Below are 24,594 nucleotides of genomic sequence, written 5' to 3'. Positions count from 1 at the left end.
GAGCTGAATGAAGATTAAGCAAGAACGAGAGAATAGGGTCTTAATACGATACTGTCGTCGTTACGAGCAATTGTTGCTTTTCGCATTCGCTCGCAATCATACGCCGCGATAAATCATCAGGTTATTACCGGGCCCTGTAATTCAATATACACACAATGTTCAAAAGGAAGCGGCTCCGCGCGCGCGCGCGCGCGATTGCCGACGTAATGACGAAGTTCTCGTAACCTTCCGTATCCGCCGGAATAGACGCCCGGCCTTTCGGTTCATCGCAACAATATTTTACAATCTAACGGATTTTACGAGCAACTCCCAGCGGTCCCGCGGCTCTTCAATCTTCCTCAACGCGCCTATGAATATAAATACGAAGGCGGCAGTGATTTATGCGGCCAAGAGAAACGGGCGGGAAGGAAAGAAAAAGGAAGTGGAGGACGATTCGATACTTCGGGACCCATTTTATGTCGCGGTCAGTGTTTATGCCCCAGATTTTAGCACCTACCCGAGGGCATTTGAGGTTCCGTCCCTGTTGAGAGCTCACCAATTTTTACGACGGCACTCCTCGCCGCGCGTTTTACTCCCTTCTCTGCCGCTTGACTTCCTCAAGAACGACCTCTAGCCGTTAGCAAGCGGTGTCGCGAGCCAAAGAAGTAAATCATCACGATGAAATGAAGAAAAGAAATCAAGTGCGCTTGATATTTAACAAACGCGCGCTTTTCATTCTCGCGAAATTCGCGACACGCTAAATGGTATCAACGTTCTTTTCGTCTTTACTACAAATTAAATTAAAATATGTCCGAAATCTATATAATTTTAATACAATTTAGAAATAACAATTATTAAAGCCGACACTATTTTCGACTCTTTGGTTTTATGAAAATGCCGAGAGAATACAATACCGTGCAATTTATATGCGTAATAAAGTGCAGGTATTGTCGAGGCTGTTTACGTACGCGGGATGCAATCAAACATACCGCCGTAATTTCCAAACTTCGTCATGCAGAGTCGAAATCCAACGCAGAGTCGTTATTAAGCCCCGATAAGGGGTTGTTACGCGCGCGGCCCATTGTTGCCCGCAAATCTGACGTACGAGAGCGGTCATCGATCGGGGGCGGGACGGCCGCTTTCTTTGATCGACAGGTAATGACAGTTTAAACCGTTTCGACGGCGACGGCGTAACCGCTGTCGCGGCCGGTTTAGGCTCTTCGTGATGGAGTGCGCCAATAATTTCCCCGGCGAGCGGTAATCCTTTCCGCATGCAGTCTATAAGCTCCGTGTATGCCTGCGGTTTCCGCGCGCAATACGCGTAATGCATTTGATCCGCGCTAAAACGCATTCGGATGCGCCGCTCTGTCGTTTCATGCGCTTACGAACTTCGGCCTCGGTAAAAACTCGAATGTTCCGCGTGTTCTGAGAGAGAGATTTCCGACCACTCGAGAACAATGCGCGCTAGCCACAATTGAGATAATCGGTTTCGTGTTTTTAAAGCTCGGCGTTTCAAATCCACGCGGTCTATTAAATTTGTTTCTAGCAAAAAAGCGATGATATATCTAACGCATTAGTCCTCGGAGAATTTTTCGACAGATTTATACATGAAGCGCTGTGCGAAATGTAGAGTTTCGTGTCCCGATTGCATTCAGGTTTAATTTGGACGATAAGCAAGCCGCGTGAGCATGATTGAACTTGTGCTCGGAGATTTTCGGACGGATTTGTAACGATATCATCGAAGGGGATTCGCATCGAGGGTCGAAACGGCTGGAAACGCTTTCGGCGTATAACTTCAACTATTATCCTTATGATTAATAACCGCGTGGTGACTTGACTTCGACTTAATATCCTTGGAGATGGTTCATATATATTTCGCAATGTTCGATTGCCGGTACAAAATACCGCCGACAAATTACTTGCATTTATTCTTCATTAATAAACATTATTTTCAAATTTGCCATGAAAACGCCACGTGTACTGTCCAGATCTATCTTCGAAAGATATTTTAATATCAATGAAACATATATCTGCCGAGAAATTTAGGCAAATAAGAGGAAGCGCATCCACATACGAAATTTTCATTTCCTCCGTCTCGAGGCACATCACGGCGCGGAGATCGATCGTCGTATCGCGCGTGCGAATTCTAAGCACGACGTACGAGCGAGTCGCACGGAAGTGGAATGATGATGTTTCGAGGAGGAAGGATCCTCCGTTCTATCTCTCTATCTCTCCTCCGTCGTCCATGTATCGTTTCGGCGGATCGATCCTCGCCGACGAGTCTGGCGGGTAATACCAATCGCGATGCGAAAATCACGCTTATGTCGCGGTTATATATACGATGGAGAGAAAGCGGGAAGAGAGGACGGCCGGGGGTGGCATCGAGTTTGATAAATGACGCGGACTCCCACTTTTGCCGGCGGGGGTGTGAGTGACTACGCCCGATGTAATCAACCGTTGTATTATATAACGGGGTGACTTCCCAGATTAGGAGGGTAGAGCGGCGATCGCTCCATGCGTGGAAAGAGTGCGTTAACAAACTTCGAGGGTGTAATTAAATTTGATCGCGGCGAAATGCACGTACGATGCTAATTAACGACGAGTAATAGCGACAGGTTTTGCGAAACAACAACCCCGGGATGGAAGGCGTAAATTTTTCATGCCGATACCATCGATGGAACGAGCCTGTAATTGAAACGGGTTTACATTACCTACGCAAAATATAAAAAGTAACATCAACGAGCGTCGCTCACAATCATTTTCTTGCTGCTCTTTAAAGTTCAACGTGTTGCATTCGCTTTAAAGGAAAACGAACGTAAAGAAAATTATGCGTATTATCGCTACCGCTGAGCGGGGTTCAGAGTTCACGAGTATATAGACGGTATTCAATATCTACTTGCGATGCGTATATGACGCAATTATCGAGGAAAGAGCTAACGATGCGGTAAGACACACGTGTACGGAAATTATCTTAAGGAGTATGCGTTCAAGCTGCTCTCGGAAGATGCGCGAATGGAAAACGAGCGGCTAATGCTCGCAAGCGTGCGTGCACATCGTCGAGGAAGAGGACCGGGAAATAATAATGTCAGAGCTTAATTGTTACTCTCGGTCACGCCGGCTGTACGGTTACTCGCGCACAATTTTCTTATTACCCGTTAATGATGCAAGAAGTCCCGGAGCGCCGCGCGGCGCAAGTGCGCATAAAACTAGCCATTACAACAGCCGCCTTTACAGCGCTTAATGCTAGCTATACGCCGCCGCCGCCGCCGGAATAGAGCCGCGAACCCGGTATCACTTTTTGCGCTCATTCGGCATTACACTTTATACCATCGTATACCGCGATAACTAGTTTCACGCGCTCATAAAATCCTCCGCCGCCGCGCACCGTCGTCTGCGAATAATCATTTTTCATTAACAAAACGCTCGTCGCCGTTCGCGTCGCGATAGTTTGACTCGCGCGCATTGAGCTTAACGATTGCGAATCCAGTGAATCGCACAATAGCGATATCACCGAAGAGATACATCGCGGAAAGAGGCGCTCTCCGGGATTCGAGATTACACGGAGAAAAGTTAATCTTAATAAACGAGGGCAATCAAGAGGACCTGGGCGAAGGTGGTTGTCGCCGCAAATGCTCGGCGTATGCAAATGCGCCCTAAAGCCAGCCGCCTAGTCCGGTCCACCCTAAGAATTTACATACCGCTCGCTCTCTTCGCAAGCCATCCGCTCTTTCTCGCTCCAGGTCCAATCCAAAGCCTTTTGTCCGGCGCGGAATGTCCATCAACTTTTTGTCCGTCGAGGACGAGTAAATAGGAGAGTCAAATGACCAGGCGAGGGCTCTAAGGGCGACGGCGAAATGGGGCTACCAGCCCTTTTATTTGCTGATTCCATGCGGATTGTTTCGTGATTTAGCATAAATGTTTGATTAGATTCGCCCAACGAATTCGGAGGCCGATGGGCCGAAGGAGGAATCCTGTTTGCGCGAAGCACCGTCAATGGCCATCCAATCGAGCGCGCGTGATTGTTTAACGAGCGGGCGGTGCTTCTCGAGATTCTGCAACGTGCGCGCGAGTAATCGGAATCGATATCTCCGGGGATAACAACTTTAAGAATTTTAAACGACCGCGAACGACAATTTTCCGATAATAATCCGGATAATCCGATGATGAATGGACGATAAGAAGGCCACCGCTCAATTGGTTTGCCGAACGTGATTAAGCCGAAGCGCCGGCACGTTTACCGAGTCCGGCCGTCACCGAGATCCGGAGATCTCGCAAGGAGAGACGACAGCGCGCGTGAACAAACGCCGATACGCAATCGGTCAAGATAACTCCTCCGGCCTGGCGAATTCAGTTAGTGCGCCGGGAGTTAGATTGGACCATCAGTTTAGACAATAGGAGCTGGTTGTGCGTTTAAGGTAATCCCTCGTGAATGGTGTCCCTCTGGTACTTAATACATTGTCCGCCCTGATGGCCGTCCTTTACAACCTCGTCGCAGGACTACCCCGCCGTTGAAGATGGCCGGCATTAACACCTATTTACTATGGCCGCTGCCCGAGAACCCTCAGTCGTCAGTAATGTCCGTCGGAATTTGACTGGTGGATAAATAAAAGCAGCCTGAATGCGACCTGAATTACGTCGTGCAGGTGATGGTAAATCGTGCAACTGCTTATGTAAAATTATGTAGATAGATAAATGTTTGCATTTCGGTTTAAAAACGAGATCCTTTTTCTAAATTATCTGTATATCAAATTGACAAAGAAAGGCACAAGTTCGTGTCGCCCAACAGACTTTAACATCAATCATGCTTTTTGTATTCGTTTACGTCAAGTTTAAAGTCACTACCGTCACAATTCTTTCGTCCGGGCCGTTGCTCTCCCCGAGGTGCCTGAAGGAAGAACAAGCGCTTCGAAATGCATCTGACATCGGGTACAAGCCACTGTTCCTTCGGTCAGTCCCTGGGGTGCGATAAGGTTCCGGACAAATGACCGGTCAGTCAGGACAGAAAACTACTGGCGGGAAAATCAGCCCTCTAAGTAAATTCGTATCAACCCCCGGAGACAGAGAGAAAGTAAGACGGGGAGCGGGCGATCCGTTATACGAGATTACCGAAGTAAATAACGGGATATCTGTCTTTCGCCCCGGATCTTGGGGGGGAAGAAGGAGAGCGAATCGTATTACGCATAACCAAATTTCGGAATAATCGTGGACACGCTCGCGAATCGTATGGCCCTCGATCATTCACGCATCCGTGATTCCTCGCCCATCGTTCGCGGCCCATCACCCACCGGACCGTCGCGAAAATCGCTTAATGTCCATCGTATCTTTTTATGCAGCTGCGGAGAAAAAAAAAACGCGTGTAGAGGGGAATATTCGCTGTCGCCGGTTCGATTTTTCCCGTCGACCCAATTACACGGGGAAACCTCACGCGACGCTTATGAAGTGTCCGGAAGAGAACGAACGGGAAAAAAAACTTTTTCCGCCCGAAGTACGGTCTGAAAGATTAGATGGATTACCGGTCTCGTACTTCTGCAGGGTCCAGAGAGTCGATAAGGTGCGCTCCGTGAACGTATTTGCTCAATCGCCGGACGGCGGAACTCAACGGTAGATTTCCTCGACAACAAGATTAAGTAAGTGGAAAGCTCGAAAGTAATTTGGAGCTCAGCTCGCAATATATGGTCTGCAGGAAGAGTGAGAGAATTTTTTTTTATGCTTATCTCTCAGCTACATAACACGGTAATAATATAAAAGAGAATATTGATAAGATTCTTACATTTAATTAATTTAGAAAATAGATGTGTAAAAGTCATATTTTTTTAACACATGATAAAAAATTGAATTTTTTATTTTATATAAGATATTTATGTCAATAATAGAATATGAAAGTTTATATAACTCTTTTCGCATAAAACATTCATCCCGTCAAAATCGGAAAGACGTCCATGTCAGAAGAATAATCGAAAATGAGATGAATGGCCGAGAGAGATAAAACTTTAGTTTCGAAAAAGAACGGACGCATGAATATTCCAGCGGGAATGAGACTCTTCCATTTCCCGCAGCCGGTTAGACCTATCCACACGCGGGTAATAAGCACTAATATTGGAAAATATTTCATGTCAATCCGCCGACACGAAATATTGATTTCCCCTCGTGAAAGCTTCAAACTCGGCCCCATCGCTCCCCTTTCCCGCCATTTGCTGCTACCAATATGCATTCAAACCGGAATTCCATACACTCGCCGCGTGTCGCGGGCTCGTTTCGACTCCGCGAGATGGATTAATTAATCAAACCGGCTCGTGTGTGCGCTCGCGGGAAAAAAAAACAGTCTGCGCGGTCGATCAACGTTGATGAACAATTGCGAGCCCGCGAAAGCGATCGTCGCGTTTTCGCGCGCAGCTCTTTCCAATGGCACTGCGGCGCGTCTCTAGGCGCCTGCGAGGCGCTAAAAATAATTTCAACGGTGCTTATTTCACATATCCGATATATTGAACGTGACGCAATTGAACGCGAGCCCATTAGGGGAAACGTTATAATGGCCGGAAATTATTTATGAGCAATATCTATCTTCGTTAATACCGCACATCGCGTTAACCGGTCAAGTGATGGGAACATAAAATATTTCTATGCTATCGAATCATTGATAAATTAATGTATGCGCGTGCTTTCAAACGCACAGTGTGCCCGGAGAAAGTTAAATACGGAAAGATTGCATTAGCTTTGTCACTGCGCGCGACTGTTAAAAAAAATTACAGTTATCCGTTTAATAACAAGTCGTATAATAACAAATGATACCGCATACATATGTATTGCACGACGCGTCGCGACGTGGCTATAATTTATCGTTCTTAACGATTGTTTAGTGACTTAAACGTCTTCTTTGTGCCCGGGCTGAGATGACGTATGTCAGCCGCTGACCGTGTTCGATTAGGATCGACATCCTCGGACAATAATTTATTTATCTTCGCGTATGACAATCGAAAGACTGATCGGTTCTGCCGGTGTAGGTTGCCGGAGAGCAATCAGCTACCAACGAACTTCTGACTCTCCTCCGAGCGAGCGTTCATAAGCATTTGAATGGGCCAATCAATCACGCGACTTCTCTCCCGCCCTTCCCCCCGCTTCGTTCTCTCTTCGTTTGTTCTGGTGACGTCACACTACAGTCATCCCCTATTAGTGGGGTGTGATAGCGACCAGCTCGCGCGGCGGGACGCAGGGAAGAACTGGCGGTGGAAGGCGGCGGAGGTTGACAATCCCGGCCGAGGGGGGTTAGTAATTATATATTCCAAGGGTGTCTCGCCGATCAGTCAATGTTTCCGCTGCAGCTCTCCGACAATGGACCAAAGATAGAAAAAGCTTATCTGTCACTGTGCGCCTTACTTCCTTAGGGGACGGAAAGCGAGACTTTTAATTCGCGCCGCGATCGTCGTGTCTGGCAATGAAAAATTAAGCCGCCGGCGCGATTCGACCGTGCGTACAAGAGGGATGTTAATTAGTCATGCTCGACCCGGGGATGTAGTCTAATCGTGAGATTTGCTGCTGGTATTGTAAGAAAAAAATTTACGCTCTTCTTCACATTCTCATTATCTTCTAAAAATACTTCAAAATCCGAGATGTCGATCATATATGCAACAGTGTTCCGAAATAAGAATCTTAAAATAAATTTCAAATGCGGAACTTGTAACGATTCTCTGATTTTGAAACAATAACCTGCTCGCGGCGCTTCTTAATGTGCGTTCTTTTTTCATACAGGACATGCGATCAAATGCGCCAACAATCGCCATAATGCTATTTGATGTTAATCGGGCTTTGAGTGCGAGTTCACGCGACGGTCGCATCTCGAACGCATGAACGAGTTGATTAAATTCAAACACCTCGTAGCCCGAATACCAGAGCGCGCCGATGTCGATGGACCAAACGCGTGTGCGTGAGTTCAAATATGCTCATATCGGTCCCGTTCAAAGGACTGAGGTAACTCTCTCTGTCCGACAATAGTCACGCATGATAATAGCATACCATCCGAACCCCTCATCCAACCTGACAACGTCCGGTCGTCTGGAAGGAGCAAATACCAAAATCGTTGGATCGGCTCTCGGCCGTCGAAGCCGCGCATTCCCATCGCTACTGCCGAATTCTACTGCATTCGCATTCTATTTTTCAACGTATGCAAGATAATATCTCGCACAATAAATAACCATAATCGCAATCTAACCGAAATTATCGATGTAAGAAACATTGCAATAAAAAATTAATTTTAATTTTAAAATATTTTAAATATTTTAAACCGGTCTACAAATTTTTACTTGTTTTACGATAATCTGTCGTATAAATTTTATAATTTTATAATATTATATTTTATGTATCAAATGGTATATATTATACAATATACCATAAAATTTGGAATAAAAATTACATGATAGATATTAAAAAACAGAGCAACATGTAAGTACTCACCGATTCGAAGAGTCAATTTATATTTATGTCGCGAAAAGAAACTGTGGGGAACGATAAAACAGCTCGCAGTAAAATTCTCGCTTTTCGATGGAAATAAAACAAACAGCATAGATATTTTTAAGTCCCATTGCATTGCCAGAAAGAAAATCTATTGGTGCATCTGAAATCAAATTAACGAAATTTTTATATTAGTAAAACGTTTTTACGAATAACACGAAAAGAAATTCAAATCTGACTTTGAAAAATAGGTACTTGACTGCGCGGGCTTAATAAAATCCCAGGTCGTTACTCGGCCAAAGATAAATTTAACCCAGCAATCAGCCCGTACGAATGGCGAAGCCCGACAGGCCGCGTTCGTATTGTCGAGGGCAAAATCAAAAACAAGCCCGGCGATTTTTACGGCCGTTTGGAACTGCAGTTTCGCCGGAGAACGGCTCCGCGTGTTTTCGCGTCTGTCGCGTCGGCGCTCGCTTAACGTATCGTGACAGTTTCATCTAGCGGATCGCGAACGAACGCATAACAATTCCGGGTCGTTCGCGATTTAAATAGTGGCGCCCATGACGATCCGTCATACGATGGTTCATTTCTCTCTCTCTCTCTCTTTCTCTCTTTCTCCGTAGAGAATTTCTCCGCGATATGAAGTCTCGCGCGACCACGAAAACGTCGAAACGACGTAGGCACGGCGCGTCGCGTTGCGCGAGAGCAATCTAAAATCTGTCAAGGCTTTGATCGATGCGCCGTTCGCCATTTTAATGCCTATCACCCGACAACAAGCCTCACGTGAAATACGAGTTAACCCCCGGGGCGTTCTCACCCTCATCAAAGCACGATCATCCCTCGAGGAATTCAAAACGGCATCGGCACCGCTGCCATCATCGCCGTGTGAAAATGTTTAAAACCATCGCGTGACCGTCCCTAGATCATTAACAGAAATCATTCTCGTATTTGCGGTATCACTCGCGTGCGCTTTGTCTATTGATTTTTTCAGCGAAAGGGTAAGGATTGAAAAGATCCACAAATAAAAGGGTGAAAAGTTTTCGTATAATCGGCACTGTATCTAATCCTTTTAGTCAAACTTCCTTTAAATACACAAAAAAAAATAATATAGCGTATATAACAATTAAAAGTTTTAATAAATAATCAATCTCATTATTCCATTTTTTATAAATTAAAATGACTAATTTTAAAATAAAATTAAACCGAGGAAGCATAATTTTAGTAAACCTGAATTTTGATATATTATTCAACAAGCCGACGTTAGAATCATCTTTTCAACACCATCATTGCAAAAGTCCAGACAGTTTCGTAGTCTTATCCAATAATAACGACACATGGGACTCCGAAATTGCACAAGAAGAATCGGCGGCGCGGACGAATCTCGGGATAATCGCGAAAATATTATGGTAACCCAATTGACCGGCTTGCAATCTAGAGACGGACAGTACATCGAATCATCGTTAGGTAGAAGATAGGATTTACCGGGTCGCTGGAAAAACTCGGAAAATCCAATGAAGGCGGTCTAATCCTAGCGAAGTCCTGCGGCAGAAGCGTGAGAGCGCACGCTGATGCAAACTAATGACGATTTCATTCGCCCGGAAAATCCAGCGCGCCGCCGCGCCCCCGTGAAAAACGGAACGTAAAACAAGCCGGACGCGGCTATTAAAACGCTATGAGCCTCGGTCGTGTTTCGCCGGTCGGATGAAAATTTCATTCGCGTTACTTGCTAAATTTCACTTAAATCGCACCGTCGTTTCGTATGCTGCTCGCTGCAGCGCCCGGCGTAACCGAATTTCGCCACGTGTCGATTACATTTGACACACCGATGGCAGCGCGCTGGAATTACGCGATATCGCGCGTGCATCAATTTAATAATTCCAATGAAGGGTCCTAAAAACCGATACGCGTACGTGCAACTGTTACCATTTCCGCGTTAACTCGTTACAACGGTGCATTTGCCGTAATATAAAGTCTACTCTGATTACGCGTGACAAATTGCCGCAAACAATTTTTTACGAGTATTCCATATTCCAATAAATCGAATTGCCCCAACATAATAAATGTTTTTATATAAAAAAACTAACAATAAAAAGACATGCTGTCGAAACCAAAGTGCGGGTGTCGCGACGCGAAAAATTAATTACAAATTAACACAAAATGATGATATAGATACAGAAACGTTTTAACCCAATTTTTTGCTTCTCTTTAATCTGGTAGGATTGTAATCGATAATAATGATCACGTGTTAACTTTGTGCGTGCCTGTCTGTCGACGGACTACCGCACGGTGTTTACGCGTGATCATTATTATGGATTATTATTGGTTACAATTCTACCAGGCAGAGAACCCAAATTAAGCTAAAACGATTCTATATCAATATCATTATTCTGTATTAATTTATAATAAATTTTTCTCGATACCCATGCTTTGATTCTTCTAACACTTATTTCTGTTAGTTCTTTTGTTATTATACCACCATACGTCATACTATTTTTATATATAATCATAATAAAACATCTAATACACATGTTATTAGATGAGACATACTGCGATTTACTGTCCGTAACAAAATTTAATCGCCCAATTACACTCGGTGGAGACAATAGCGGAACAACTGTTTCCTGACGATGTCCCTACGCGAGGATCTGATGGCTCGCACGGCGGCAGAAACGGGGACGACGGAGAGCACAACGACGGCGCAAGGGTGCGACATATTTTCTGTAATTCACTTATGGAGGAAATAAATCCGCATGACAGTACGTGCCGGCGAAAAAGATGAGCCCCGTAGATTTGATGGGGCGGACGCCTCGAGACACTCGTAAAAGACGCATCCGCGCTGGCGAGCATAAAATTAGAAGAATGGACTTAAAAGGATTTGAAAGGATTGTCGCGCGGCCCCCGCCTTCAGCGAAAGTCTCGCCTTCCACCTACGTCCGTGCTTCTCGTAGAATGCGTGGATATAGTTCCGAGTGGATTGAGAGTACGCGACTCTCGTCGTGAGAGCGAGGCGACGGCGGCAGAAAGACGGCGCGCGCGGTAAGAGGGGAAAGGCATTTTGGCGTTTCCAGAAGCCGTCGGCGAAACGGGAAAACAGTATTCCTCGTAGGATGAACGTCGAAGCGGAAAGCGAAAAAGAAGCTACGCTGGAAAATGTATATCGTCGCTTCGAGAAATGGCACGCTCGTATCGCATAGTGTCACGCTCCGTCTCCTAGAAATGTGTAGCGAAAAATTTAGTGAAAACATACACTCCGCTGCTCCAGCAGATAACGTAGCTGTATTATATGATGTCATATGTGTACTCGGAATGAGGCTTGGAAAGAAATGCGAATAATAAAGTCGACGATGTTTTTTATAGAAGACGTAAGTCAGAATATCTTATTTTTCAAAAGAGGGAAAAAATAAGAAATTACTACAAATTAGAATGTAAGAGTACTAACGTTAATAAACTTAATAACTAACTTATTAACTAACGTTAATAAACTTGTATTTCTTGTATTTTCCAAATTATACGTGTTATGTATTTTAAAAAATGTATTTCCGTTAATGTAATGATTGAAAAATGTAAGACATTTGTGAGATATATTGATTGGTGATTGGTGGCAGAAGTACGCTGTCTTACGAAATGAAGCGGATTTTCGGGCGATTTAATAGGAAGCGCGGTAATACGAAGACAAAAAGAAAAGTCCTGATAAAGGCGGGCGTTGAAACTAATGACGGTGCTTAAGAAAAAGCTTAATGGATCGTCCTCGGGGCGCAATGATGTGTCATTTATAACGTTACGTTGCGCGTGTGTATATACGATTCTCCTTCCCGTGGATTAATTGCTGTCCAATTAATGGCTCGTCGTTAGCGGAAGGGCCACTAAGTAGTCGCGTCTACATGATTGATTCGGACATATTCCGCGAGCGACGAATAGGTGAAGATTAAACGCTACTCTTAATGCGCGTTGTTGTCCACATAATTCTTAGCATCACTTAGTATTATTGTGAAAATCGTTTGTTCTCCGCTATTATTGAAAGAAACAATAAAATTATAACAGCTGAATTTTTACATTAATAAAACTTTGCGCAATAGTTGGCAACTATAACAGCAACTAGACAAAATAGAATTTCAATAAATGATTGTAACAAATTCAATTTGAGAAAATGTAGCAAGGATGTTAAATTTTGATGCGGGATATAACAGAATATATTATGCACGCAATATATATAGTATGAAGCAATTATGCAATAGGGAAGTCGATGAGACATAATAATTTGCATACTGTCACAATCACTACCTGCCAATAATGCATCGGACGCACTAGTACCGCCACGTGACCGATCGTCCGGCTATTTAGAGAGCCGATTTTTCCAAGCCGTGCATGAACGGTCCGCGTTCGATCCGCCGACGTGTCGAGGACAGGCGACTACAGAGTTTATTAATTTACTCGAGCATGGAAATCGTAATTAGCCCGGACATTGGTGACAGGAACAGGCTCGCCCTTCGGGCAGACGTGTGTCGATCTGCGTACACGTAATACCGAGGATACCTGGTGACCTGGGGCGATCCGAGAACAAAGCCCCCGTTTCCTGATCGATGATTAAGCGGCGCCGCGTTGCGTGGCATATACGGAAGAAAGAAAACGAAGGGAGAGCACTAACTAGCGTTAATTTCCGAAAACGTTTAGTACACAAATCAAGTGGGTCTATTATCTACTCCACTTTTTAATGTACAGTCATAAAAATAATTTGAGCGTAGAACTTTAAAATATAGTAATTTATAAGATTAAAAATGTGCGTCTATTTTCTAAAATATATAAGTATTACACTTTCCGACACAACTTAAAAAACGTAATTAAAATATTTGATACTTAAAGATTTAAAATACTGAGACACAAATAAATTACAAATCAGCGGAATACGCAGTGGAATTCTCTTGTTAGCTCTATAGAATTCTCTAGTCAGCTTTGCACAGCAATTTGCATGACACTTGGCGATTTACAGTCGAGAACCAGCCTTTATTCGCAATGTGCAGCTATGACTTTATTGCCGCTGCGCTATTCGCAAATGCACGTTCCGCGCATAGGCAGGCCGAATCATGCAATTACGTATTACAATCGCTACCAACTAACGGCGGCCATTGTCGCCTCATCAGGCAAAGCGACGCTCGGTTGGATTTGCCAATTCTAATCAAGCCGCGAGAGCGAGACGTCTAATCAGAGTCGAGCGTTAAAGCGACGATCCCGGAGCCAAAATTAACAATGTTGTTAACAAGCGTAGCATCCCGACAATCCCCGGGCAGCGCTGCGAAAGCGCGCGGATATCCGAGGCTGAAAGCCGCCCTCGCTCGCTGCGGGAGATAAGTGTGACGACCTGTCCAACGACACTTGGCCGAGGGGGAAGGGTTGACGCAATCAACGTAAAACGTAACGCCGACGGTAACAGGGATTAGTTATCTTCAGCACCCTCGTGGATATAGCGCCTCGTGGTACAGTCTCATGCTTATGGCTGCGGATGAGAGAAACGGGAGTGAGAAAGCGACGAAATCACCGCGCAGCCTTTCCAGTAATTACACCAAGAAAATGGTGTCAACGGCCACGGCTAGTCACGGAATGGCTGCTGACGAAAATCGGTAAACGACAATATCTCGGGGACGGTTATGACCCCGATCTGACGCGATAATGCCGATACTCCGTCGGAAAACGACGTCGTTCGCCGGCGGAATCGCCGTTAACGTCTTAGAGGGTTCGCGCATAATCGACGCAAAAATGACGCTGACAGGTCCTTTACTCGACAAATTATTTATGCGAAGACATTGGCTCACGGGCTGTTGAGCAGCGAATGCTTGAATCGTTGCAAATGAAGAGCGGGTGTAAAAAGTATGTACTTACGAGCATCTGCAATGATACTTTTCACTCTAAGTTATAGCTCTACGTTACGGCAACCGTTAAGTTCTAAATTGTAAAATGTTAAACGTGCTTTGATTCTACGAAATGATTATCATTCGAATGGAAAAATGTTACTTTACCGTGTTTTAATATTTTTTCACAATTGTTTGAAAACAAATAACCTGAAATGGCGAAAAAAAAAATAATAACACGAACTGTTGCAAGAAAACAGGACCGTGTGTATTGCCAACAGTGTACTCGGCCGCGCAATTTCCCGCGGCTTTGATGTAACGGGCGGGCGGTAAAATGCGTACAAAATTCAGCGGAAGACCGAGGAAAATGGATAAACATCGGTGGCCGATTGAACAGGTCCTGCGTTTGTTTTCCGTCCGCTGCATCGGTGCGGCTGGTCCAGGCCCCGATAAAACGAGAAACAAAAGAGAACGATTGACGGTTGCGCGGGCAAGGTGTTAATCCCTTTTACAATTCCCGATAACGTCATCGGCAGGGCGTTCAAACGACCCTTTGACGCACTCGAAACGCATCGTGCTCGCGCAGCGCGGCGCCGCGCTCGCTCGCCCGCTCGTCGCGCTCGAAATGTTTTTGCGCTTCGCAAACGCGACGCGCGACGACCGACGATAAATAATAGACGTGGAATTATATTGCTTTTGTATTCATATTAAGGCTACGCGCCGTGGTCGTTCAGCGCCGGCCTGAATATTTTCCTTCTATTCGGGATTAATGGCTCGGACGTATTTTATAGGGAGCCCGCTCTGTCCGTGCGCGATATCCATGCAGAAACTGACCGCTGCCCGTTTCTCACGTGATATATCGTCGGAAGTTTAAAAGTAATACGGAGAAAGAAATGCGGGAGGAAGGAGGGGAAGGGGGGCGGCAGCGAGAGAAAGAGTGGCTATATCAGAGTGACCTCACTTCCCCCGGGGAGATTTAAATTCTGCAATTCTGACGTTTTACGTGCCTTGCGACTCCGCGGAGAGCTGAGCGAGATGGAGAAATAGACAAAAAGAGAAGAAACGTCAAGGAAGATACTGACTAGCCGCTACTTTATCAACCCGATGATAAGACGTTTGCGTTTATCGGTGAGCAATGGCGAAATGAGAAGAATGATCGAGAAGAAAAATAACAATCTTTAGTGATGACATCAGTGATTCTTAAAGAACGGAAATGATTTTTTTCCGATAAAATGTTGAATGGATGAACGAATTGTCTTACTGCATTTCCTACAAAGCTTTATATATATTTGTTTTTATCTTGATGGAAGACATAGTTATCCTTTTCAATCCATAAATTTTATGTGTCTTATTTTAAAATGTTAAATATTGATTTCTTTATTGTACTTTTCAACTAAAAGCAAATTATTCCGATATTATTTTAATATATGTACAGTACTTGGCGACGTGAAAAGCACGAAGCAAATAGAAATTAATGACTCACCAAACTGATCGAAATAGTGAATATAACTGTAGTGATAGTTATTCCATGTGGTCCGACACAAGTATCACGATGTACGCGTGACAGTGCAGTTAATCGAAATTTACTTTCGCACCCTCAGACACGCACGTGTTGGTAACACGTGCTGCTGTCGGAGCCATCTTCCATCTGTCAAAAATCGACAGCGTACGTGCGGGTCATACATACGCAAATAGTGAAATTCTCGCGATTCACGCAACGACTGTTATGTCACGAATTACAGCGCAGTCGGTGAAGAGAAAAATTAATATTTACATTGAATATACAAATGCATTCAATTCATTACATAACATGTTTTTTCGATAATTAATTTCTGTCTCAAATATATTATTTTTCATTTTTATGTATGATATAAATGTTATGTTATTGAATTCTTTTTCAACAATTTCAACTTTCTACGGATTTTTTTTTAACATTCTGATTTTCAAAATTAATCGCACAAAGCAAAAATTATTTGTATTAATTGATGTACATTGAGGGCTATGGCAATAAACGACCTATGCGTGAACAAAAATGCGTGAATGCGTTTTTTCGTTTGTGTGCTCGGCGCAAACAACACGTAAAAGAACGTATACTCATCACTGATCCGGCGCGTAATTACGAGCGAGCGAGCAGGTAACGTTTCCCCGTTTGAAAGATTGACGAGATTGTTTTCCCCGCGCCTGAGAGCGGATTCCGAAGTCAGCCGCGTACACGTACACGTTTGTCGCAAACAAGGTCTCCCTTTGAGAGACGTCTCGTCGGCCGCAAAAATGGGGGAGCATCAGCGAAAAAAAAGAGGCTCGGGAAATGCGAAATCTCACCTTAAACCACCCAGATCTGCCAGTTCCTTTGAAGAGTCGGTGGAAGCCAAATTCTATTCGCAGACGCATACATATATCTCTCTCCGCAGCGTTTGTCGCTATATACATAGGTATATATAGATGCGTTCGAGGGCGGCTTCCTTTCAGCCCTTGCAAACCCGTGACCATTATAGCGTAGCCGTAGGGTGTCTACGGGGTTGTTCACGGGCCGAGAATCGAGCGGATGAGACGAGGCGGGGCGAGGCGGGGCGAGGCGGGTCGGTACGGTAGCTATCGACCTTCCGGAAGGGTCGATTGTTGACCGAAAAAGTCGCCAATTTAAAAGAACCCCCGGCGCTTCTTTCACTACGCGGAATAAGGGGCGACGGGGGACGCGGGAGAGAGGAATGCAGCGCACGCCTGACTCCGAACAAGCAATTATGTCGTTACGAAATGTTTACAACGAGATTATTGTCAGCGGCATCTTGCGCCCCGGGTGATGGGCGCCTCGGTGAATCTTTCTTGTATTATCAGTTTTATTCGACCAAGGGGCCCGCTGACTGCCGGCGGCGTGTCTTTTGTGGACGGAAATAATGTTCCACGCGTGCGGCGGCACACAGCGTGCATGTCGCTTTACTAAAGTGCCTGATAAAATGAAAAGATACTTTCGAATAATGATCGATAATTCTCATTAACACAACAATACTTGTGATCTTTCCTCACATAATGTATCAAACATATCGAATAGAAAAGGTTGAAAATTTTATTGTACACATTTTCAGATGAACGGGAAGAATTATTTTCATAGCTATTAAAAAAGCAATAAGGCTGCCGGCGAACATGCAGTTTTTCATACGATGCGTCTCGGAAAGTAGGATATATTTGGAAAACAAGCGTGGCATGACGCTAGGTTCGAAGATCGATGCTACACATCGCCGCGGCGGAAAATAAGAATCGAAAACTCAGCAATATTTCATTACTTCTAGTAAAGAGTGTGTACACGGTGTAAGCGCTTTTTAAAGCCGATACGGTTGTTTGTCGATCACTGTCCGCCTGGTAGCGCCCGGCTAACAGCTCTCCGTGTTTGTTGACTCGCACGCATGCACCAAAAACAACGCGGGTGTTTGCGCCGACGAGGACGATCGTATGTCAGTTCAACGGCTCGTCATGGGCTCAGAAGTCGCGGCTATTAACGTGCGGTATTCAATTCCCCCTGCTCGCGTGAAAACAATGCAAGTACATCCGCGACGAGATTAAATTCCACGGCTGCAATATGCAGTAAAGGATTAAGAGTTAATAATTCAAGAGGGTACAATTGCGTCTTCTAAGGACCACCGAGTCACCGGCAATAAAGAGTGACACGACGACCGAAGAGGACGACGACGGGAAACAGAGGTCGAAAACGCGTGTCAAAGGTGAGAGGAGACCCGCTTGGTGGGGGAGCAGCGCGAATGCTTTATGTCACCCGCTCGCACGCGCAGTCCCGATTCGCCACGGTGCGGATTCTTCCGCGTGCGGAATCGCGTCTGGCAGGAATTTGCATGCAAATAGCGTCGCGAATCCCCGGTTGCGCGGCAACGGCGCGACGGCGCGCAATCAGTTTTGCGGTCTCGCGGCGGTAATTGAATGTGGCGTAAATAAATAAATAATGTCGCCTGCGGAGGGGACGCGTGGGACCAACGTTCGCCACCTTAAAGGTCGAGACTTCGATTAAGCCTCGCGCCTCGGTCGGCGTCCTTTCCTCTTTCTCTCTCCGTGTGAGGCCCCCGCGAAAGGACTCGCGTCCACGTCACCGACGCGGCGCCGAAAGGGAATATAGCTGCCGCCGGAATTTTTCTCGAGGATTAATTTGCGGTCGGCCGGCCTCCCCTCATCCCGACTGTCAAGACTACCGGCATTACCGGCTACCGTAGGTAAGTCCAGCTGGACCGACGCACGCATGCACGTACGCACGCACCGCTCGTTTCTCTCGTCCTCCTCCACTCATCCTCCTCCTTCTCGTTCTGCACGCAGAACCATACGGCGATTAATTATTCGACAAATCTTTTTCTTCTCGTGCCGCGAAACGTGCCGTGACGCCAACGTCGCCACCGCGCTCGCACGGTGGCCCGTGCAGTGTAAATGAGCGTATAATTAGCGATGTAGATTGGAATTTTTTGTAATTTGCAGGCGCCTGCGCTCGCGTCTACAAAAATCGAAAATCGGTTATTTCCGTTTGACGAATTATTGACGAGGCATGTCTGGCTTACACACATTATGAAACGTGATTGATCACATTTCGATACAAACAATTACTGTTTAAGAAATTTATTGACCGTTTTAATTAAATTATTTGAACTAGCTACAATTATATTGTTTAATGAGAATTAAAATGTGAATAAAAATCAAAATATAAACTTTGTCATGTTTTCCTGACCTATGATGGCGCAGCTAAAACTTCGAGTTACCGGCGAAATAAAATATATAAAAGTTCTTTAACCCCGAGTGCAGCTATACAGAGCGAAAAGTGTTGGTACACATCGTTTCTCTTTTTCCAGGATAAACTGCTACATATTGCTGCTCTTTCCGCGAATGACCGTCGGTGGCTCGAATAGTGGCAGTAAAGTGAACAAAATATTTACTTCGTAAAGCAGCCAGACTTATCCACTCGTCTTCTGGTTATGGAGCACCAACACGACCGTCTGCATATTGTACTTACTATGGCGAAACCTTTTTCTATGTCGCAAAGATAAAAGACGCGACAAATCTTCATTTTGTAAATAAATTCGCTTGAGAAAAATGTTTAATATCAATCAACAAAAATAATTAGTCTAGCTAATAATGCGTTGCACAGTTATTGATTCGAAAAATAAACAAACAACCCTGTTTTAATCTGCAGCTGAATAGTCGAGGAATATAATGGAACAATACACTGCAAAAATGACTTGATGACGGAGTTGATTATCTCGTCTGGTCGTGACAGCGACAAGTCGAAATCGATTTTGCGCATTAATGATAAAATTTTGATGGCTATTCTCTAGCTCAACATTTTCACAATATGTTTTTGAAATAATAATCAAGCTTTCCTTTGTAATACCAAAAATAGAAAATACTTTGGTTGCTTTTTCTTGTTGACAAAAAAATATCAATGACACGCACACTAAACGAAAGATTGAAAAAACGCTTCAACACGTCACAGGTATTCCAACCGCAAATCTGTTTTCGCATTCGACTAAATCTCCGCGACATGTACCCGCCCTCGCGGCGCAAAAGTAAAAAAGACTGCGGGCCCTCTCGATTTACAACTCCTATCGGCGGACAATGTAGGCACGCGGAGCACGAAGAGCTTCTCTCAGTGGAGAACGCGGCGGCGAAGGGCCATAAAAACGTCAGAGCGTATCCCGAAGTAGTGCGATTTGCGGCGCACCGTATCCGAATGCATCGCGGCAGTCGGCGTCGTCTTTTTTTTTTTCCCTCGACACTTTGAAAAACATCCGTCTGTGCGTCATGGGTGCGAATAATGCGTAACATGCGGTGATATACGCGGCGGTGTCACGCACGCAAAGTCTTCCTCGATACAGCGAGTTGCGGGGACGCCTATAGAAGTGATTGCGCATCGACGATGCTCTTGCGCTCGACGTGCGGTCAGTTCGTAACGATTCGACGTTGTGGCCTCTTCATGGAAACGTCGGCGATAAACCAACGAAACTTATTGCCTCGGCTCGCGGTCGGTGGTGCGACTTTTTACGGCGACCGCGAGAGCGACCGTCATCTCTCCTCCCCCTATCGACGCCCCGTGCGACCTTACCAAGGCGACCGAGTCAATGAACGTCGCCCGCTTCTCTTTCGCCATGCAACCCTCCCCCCTGCTTTCTTATGCACGCTCGTATGCGCGGCCAGGAAAGAGCAGATATTCTCCACCGAAAAGACGGGAGGAGCGCGATTCTTTCCGGGCGAGAATTCGACGATTGCACGGAGGCTATTGCTCGGAAGGCTCGCGTATTTCACACGTTCTTATTAGTTCTTGGCTCCCGAATATCCTCGAAGCAGTCCGCGGAGCACGCGAGAGGGAGAGAGACGAGGCAGCCGCCGTCGCCGCGAGAGTACCCACCCGTGTTCTGCATAATACTTATTTTATGCGCGACGTCGCGCGAGGAAACTCGGAATAAGAGACTGCGCGGCGAGCTCAAGGGCGACGTTCCGCGTTTTCGAAAATAAAGCGCGGGCGTCTCCCGACGGTTATGCTCCATGGAAATTCGAGGGAAACGGCTCCTCGCGTCGGAATTTCACGCTGGCGCGGCGGCAGCGTCGCCGCAATTTCTGCTATAAACTTTTAAAGCTCCGCTAAACTATACAGGAGTGTAATATCAATCCGTACAATATTTCGCGGAATAGATAAGACGTAGCGATGTGAATGAATAGCAGTGAAAAGTAATACGCCTTCGGCTCAGAGCGTCATCCATGAAAATGGGAATAGTGATAGAGAAAATTTGGCGGAAAATCTCGAGATTGTGTGAATTTCGAATCCATCCAAATGCTCGCGTAGGTGAAGTCTATTTATCACGCGTCGACACGTTTCTGCGTTAGAAGATACACATACGCGCGCGCTCTTTTCGAACGCGTCATGCTCGAAGAAGCAGATACGAAGGGTGGGACGGCCGCGATTTTTCAATGTCCCGGAACCGGAAGCTCGCGGAGGATGCTCGAAACCACGGGACGACGAAATCTCTCGCTAAGCATCAACTATCTTTTTTATCTCTCTCTCTCTCTCTCTCTCTCTCTCTCTCTCTCTCTCTCTCTCTCTCTCTCTCTCTCTCTCTCTCTCTCGGTGAGAGAGCCGCCTCTTTGGGGATGACCAAAGACGGAAGATTTTACCCCACCCTGGCTTTTGACAAAAAGTGAGAAAGCGTGAAGATTGATGCCTCGGTCATCTTAGCACTTTGCCGAGTCACCGGACATTAGAGGGTCGAGGCAGCGCGCCCCGCTTCGTGGCGGAGAAACAGAGTGTAAAATGCATTTAATTCTCGTGCAGACGAGGGTAGCCGCTGTTAACTCCGACGTTACGAAAAACCTCCCCCTCCGATGGCGACTCTAACTACCAATGATTTCGCATTAGTAAAATCAAATGTCAACTCGGATTTCTCGGACATGGTAAACCTCGTAAAAGCATCACATGGTTATCTCGTTAGTTCGATTGTTGCAAATTGTGCGACTAACAAAATTAAGTCCAGATAGATAAAATCGATTTATAGACTCACACAATTCATGTTAATTAACGTTCTTTTCTAATTGCAACATAAACTTTTTATACACGATAAAATATAATCAGTATTAATTGGCAACGCCATGCATATTTCAAGCATAGAACTTGGAGAAAGACGTGATCCATCCTAAAACTTTGTGCAAACACCAATTATCTCATTTCCTGAAGAATAAGACGGTCCTGCGAGAAAGAAGAACAGTGAATAAAGTTATTAATGGACAGGCGAAAGACGTGGACTTTATTAGGCTAGCCAAAATTAATTCTTAATCGAGCTCGCCGCGTTAACTGCGCGTCTACATATTTTATCCTTTGGAAAGCTAATCCTTGTTTCGCGGTAACGAGAAGCTGCCGCTGGGAGATGAACGAAAAACGAAAGCTCATGGAAGAATCATGAAGTGACTAAAAATCCAAAGCACACAACTGCCGATGGAAGCTGCGGAATACTGAAATAAATTAATTAAGATTCTCTGTGCTATCGGTACTATTGACACGACATGTACGCGGGATGAATAATAAAACGGTCGGTGTCACGGCTAAGGCGAAGGCGGAAAAGGCGACAGTTCAACGAATCAAGAATATTCGCGGAGTACCACGCCGAGTAAAGTACCGCGACGACGAATCCATATCCGCATTGGTGTAGTACATGCGCGCGCGCGCGCGAGGACACGGCCGCACACTGCGGCTCGATGCATACACTGCGTTAATAAACGGCATCTGTCACCGAGCGTTGCGTTGCATTTCGCGTTTTATGCTTTACGCTCGCTCTGCCCGGTTTATACTTCGGTTTATGCTTCACACCGAGTGTGCGGCCCGTATTTCACGTGTGTGAGAGAGAGACGCGTGTGTTCGTATTCATGTGCGCATATGCGCATAATACGAGGCATTTTTATTCTTCCCTTCCACACGCCCTCCTCACCTCTGCGCTAATCACACCGCCTTGCTTTGTCTCCGATTTTTCTACTCCACCCGCTGGGCGGAGATTTTACGCCGCGCTAGCAAATTGTCGGATTTCCACAGAACATTCTCTCCACGTGTTACGTTACTTAATATCGTATTCATTATCGGAATTATCCCGGCGTGTTTTTCCCTCCGCGCTTCTAACGGGAATATATTTCGCTGTCGGCGCCACGGAAAAAAAAAATGAGGAACGCCGGGGTTGACAAAGCAACGGTACGACCGTGTTTTGAGCCGATCGGTTGAGTGCGCCGATGAACCGTTCATTTTTCAATACCTCGTTCTGAAGCATCGAGATCATCCCTCACAAATGCGGCCCGCTTGCGCAAAAACACGCGACTTTTGTCATCGGGTGATGTACGATCCAGTGTCCAGTCGTATCGCTCGCCGGACAAGCGTCGAAAACAATTGTTTGTCCTACCCTTAACGAGGTCGACTACTCCCCCTATTCAGTCGCGAAAGAAGAGCTTTGTGGTTCAAGAAAAGCTGCGAAACAAAGCAACAATGCTTTAACCTTCTCTCATAAAACCGCTGGAAAATCTCTTCTAAAATTATATTAAGATAAAAAGAACAAACAGTAACATAAAAAGATAAATAAAAATAAATATTAACGGAATTTGCTGTAAAGAATTTGTATCCTCGACATTGCGCAAATATTTCGCGAATAAATGGCAAAAGAGTTGATTTGCAAGTGAGATGCGTTCGATGCAGGTCGTGAAGTGCTTCGTTAAGAGTCGAGAGCGCTTTCCTGTCGTGAATTTTAATCGCCGTCCGCGGTCCAAAGTACATCCCATACAAATAGCATCGTCGACCTTAATCCGAAGAAGAGCTTCTGCTTAGAATCAAAACGCGGATTAATCGCGGGCCAACCTGCTCGCTCGCAGGAAAAGCGCGCGCACAGACTTTTCGCCAGCTGTCAGATAGAGCCGTGGTGAACTCACTCGTGAAATCTGATCGTAGGTTGCACCACTTCACCGACCCCTTAATCCGCCTCAACCCTCTCAAGTCTTCGGCTTGGTTAAACGAGCCGGTAGCTTCCAACCGGATTAAAAAAATCCCGACCCCGCAATAATGTTCGTCCGCGCGGAGTTAGACAATCGTGTTTCGAACGATAGCAAGACGTATAATCTTCACAATTGTTCCGGCATTTGTAAAAAAACAACGGATCACGTCATTGTTGGTAGAGTATTATCGGAGCAAAAATTATAGTTGTGTACATCGAAAATGCAATCTGCCAATTATTGACGTTAAATAAATTTTTTAAATTAATAATTAAAGAATAAAATTAAAAATTCAGTAATGATAGCAAAATAAAAGCCATCCTTTAATATCAGGTCGAATTCTAATTGTCACGTCGCTCAAACATCCAGAGACAAAGTATTTCCTGGATTTTTTTCAGTTTCCCGACTGAATTCACGCCAGAAACATCGCTCGGATTTATCCGGGGCGCAGCTTTCCGAGTTAAACTCAATCCGATCCCTCGGATGGCGGCCGGGAGTCTCTGTCTGACAAAAGTAATTTCATACTGTCGCGCAGGATGGTCTTCCAACGTGTGCGGCGCGGCGCTTCCATGTCGATGTAATCCTGTAACCCCCGTCCCGCCGACGCGATGCGACGCGACGCGACGCCGTTTCGTCAGGCAACACCATGCAAACGGCCGCGTTTCGTTCGTGCCGAGCAATCGAGCGCGCGGAATGCGACGATTGCAACTGCCGTACGTATGTACGTACGTACGCCCGAAATTCGAGACCGGGAAACAAAAAAAAAAAAGAGAGAGCGAGAGAGAAAAAAAGACACGCAGGATCGGACACGTTGCGCGCAGCGACGCGG

At 45.5% G+C, this 24,594-nt stretch overlaps 1 protein-coding gene across 1 annotated transcript in view; it reads right to left on the bottom strand.

Annotated features, from left to right (window-relative positions):
- The window catches only part of LOC105672143 (uncharacterized), a 354,839-nt gene that overhangs the window by 250,142 nt on the left and 80,103 nt on the right, over positions 1-24,594 (bottom strand). The window contains exon 11 of the mRNA XM_067353333.1: positions 8,428-8,587. The gene's annotated coding sequence lies outside the window, so the exon portion shown is untranslated. The remainder of the gene's footprint in view (positions 1-8,427; positions 8,588-24,594) is intronic.

The sequence above is a fragment of the Linepithema humile genome, chromosome 4 (assembly GCF_040581485.1).
Source record: "Linepithema humile isolate Giens D197 chromosome 4, Lhum_UNIL_v1.0, whole genome shotgun sequence".
Taxonomy (NCBI): Eukaryota; Metazoa; Arthropoda; class Insecta; order Hymenoptera; family Formicidae; genus Linepithema; species Linepithema humile.
This window is presented reverse-complemented; position numbering and strand designations above follow the sequence as displayed.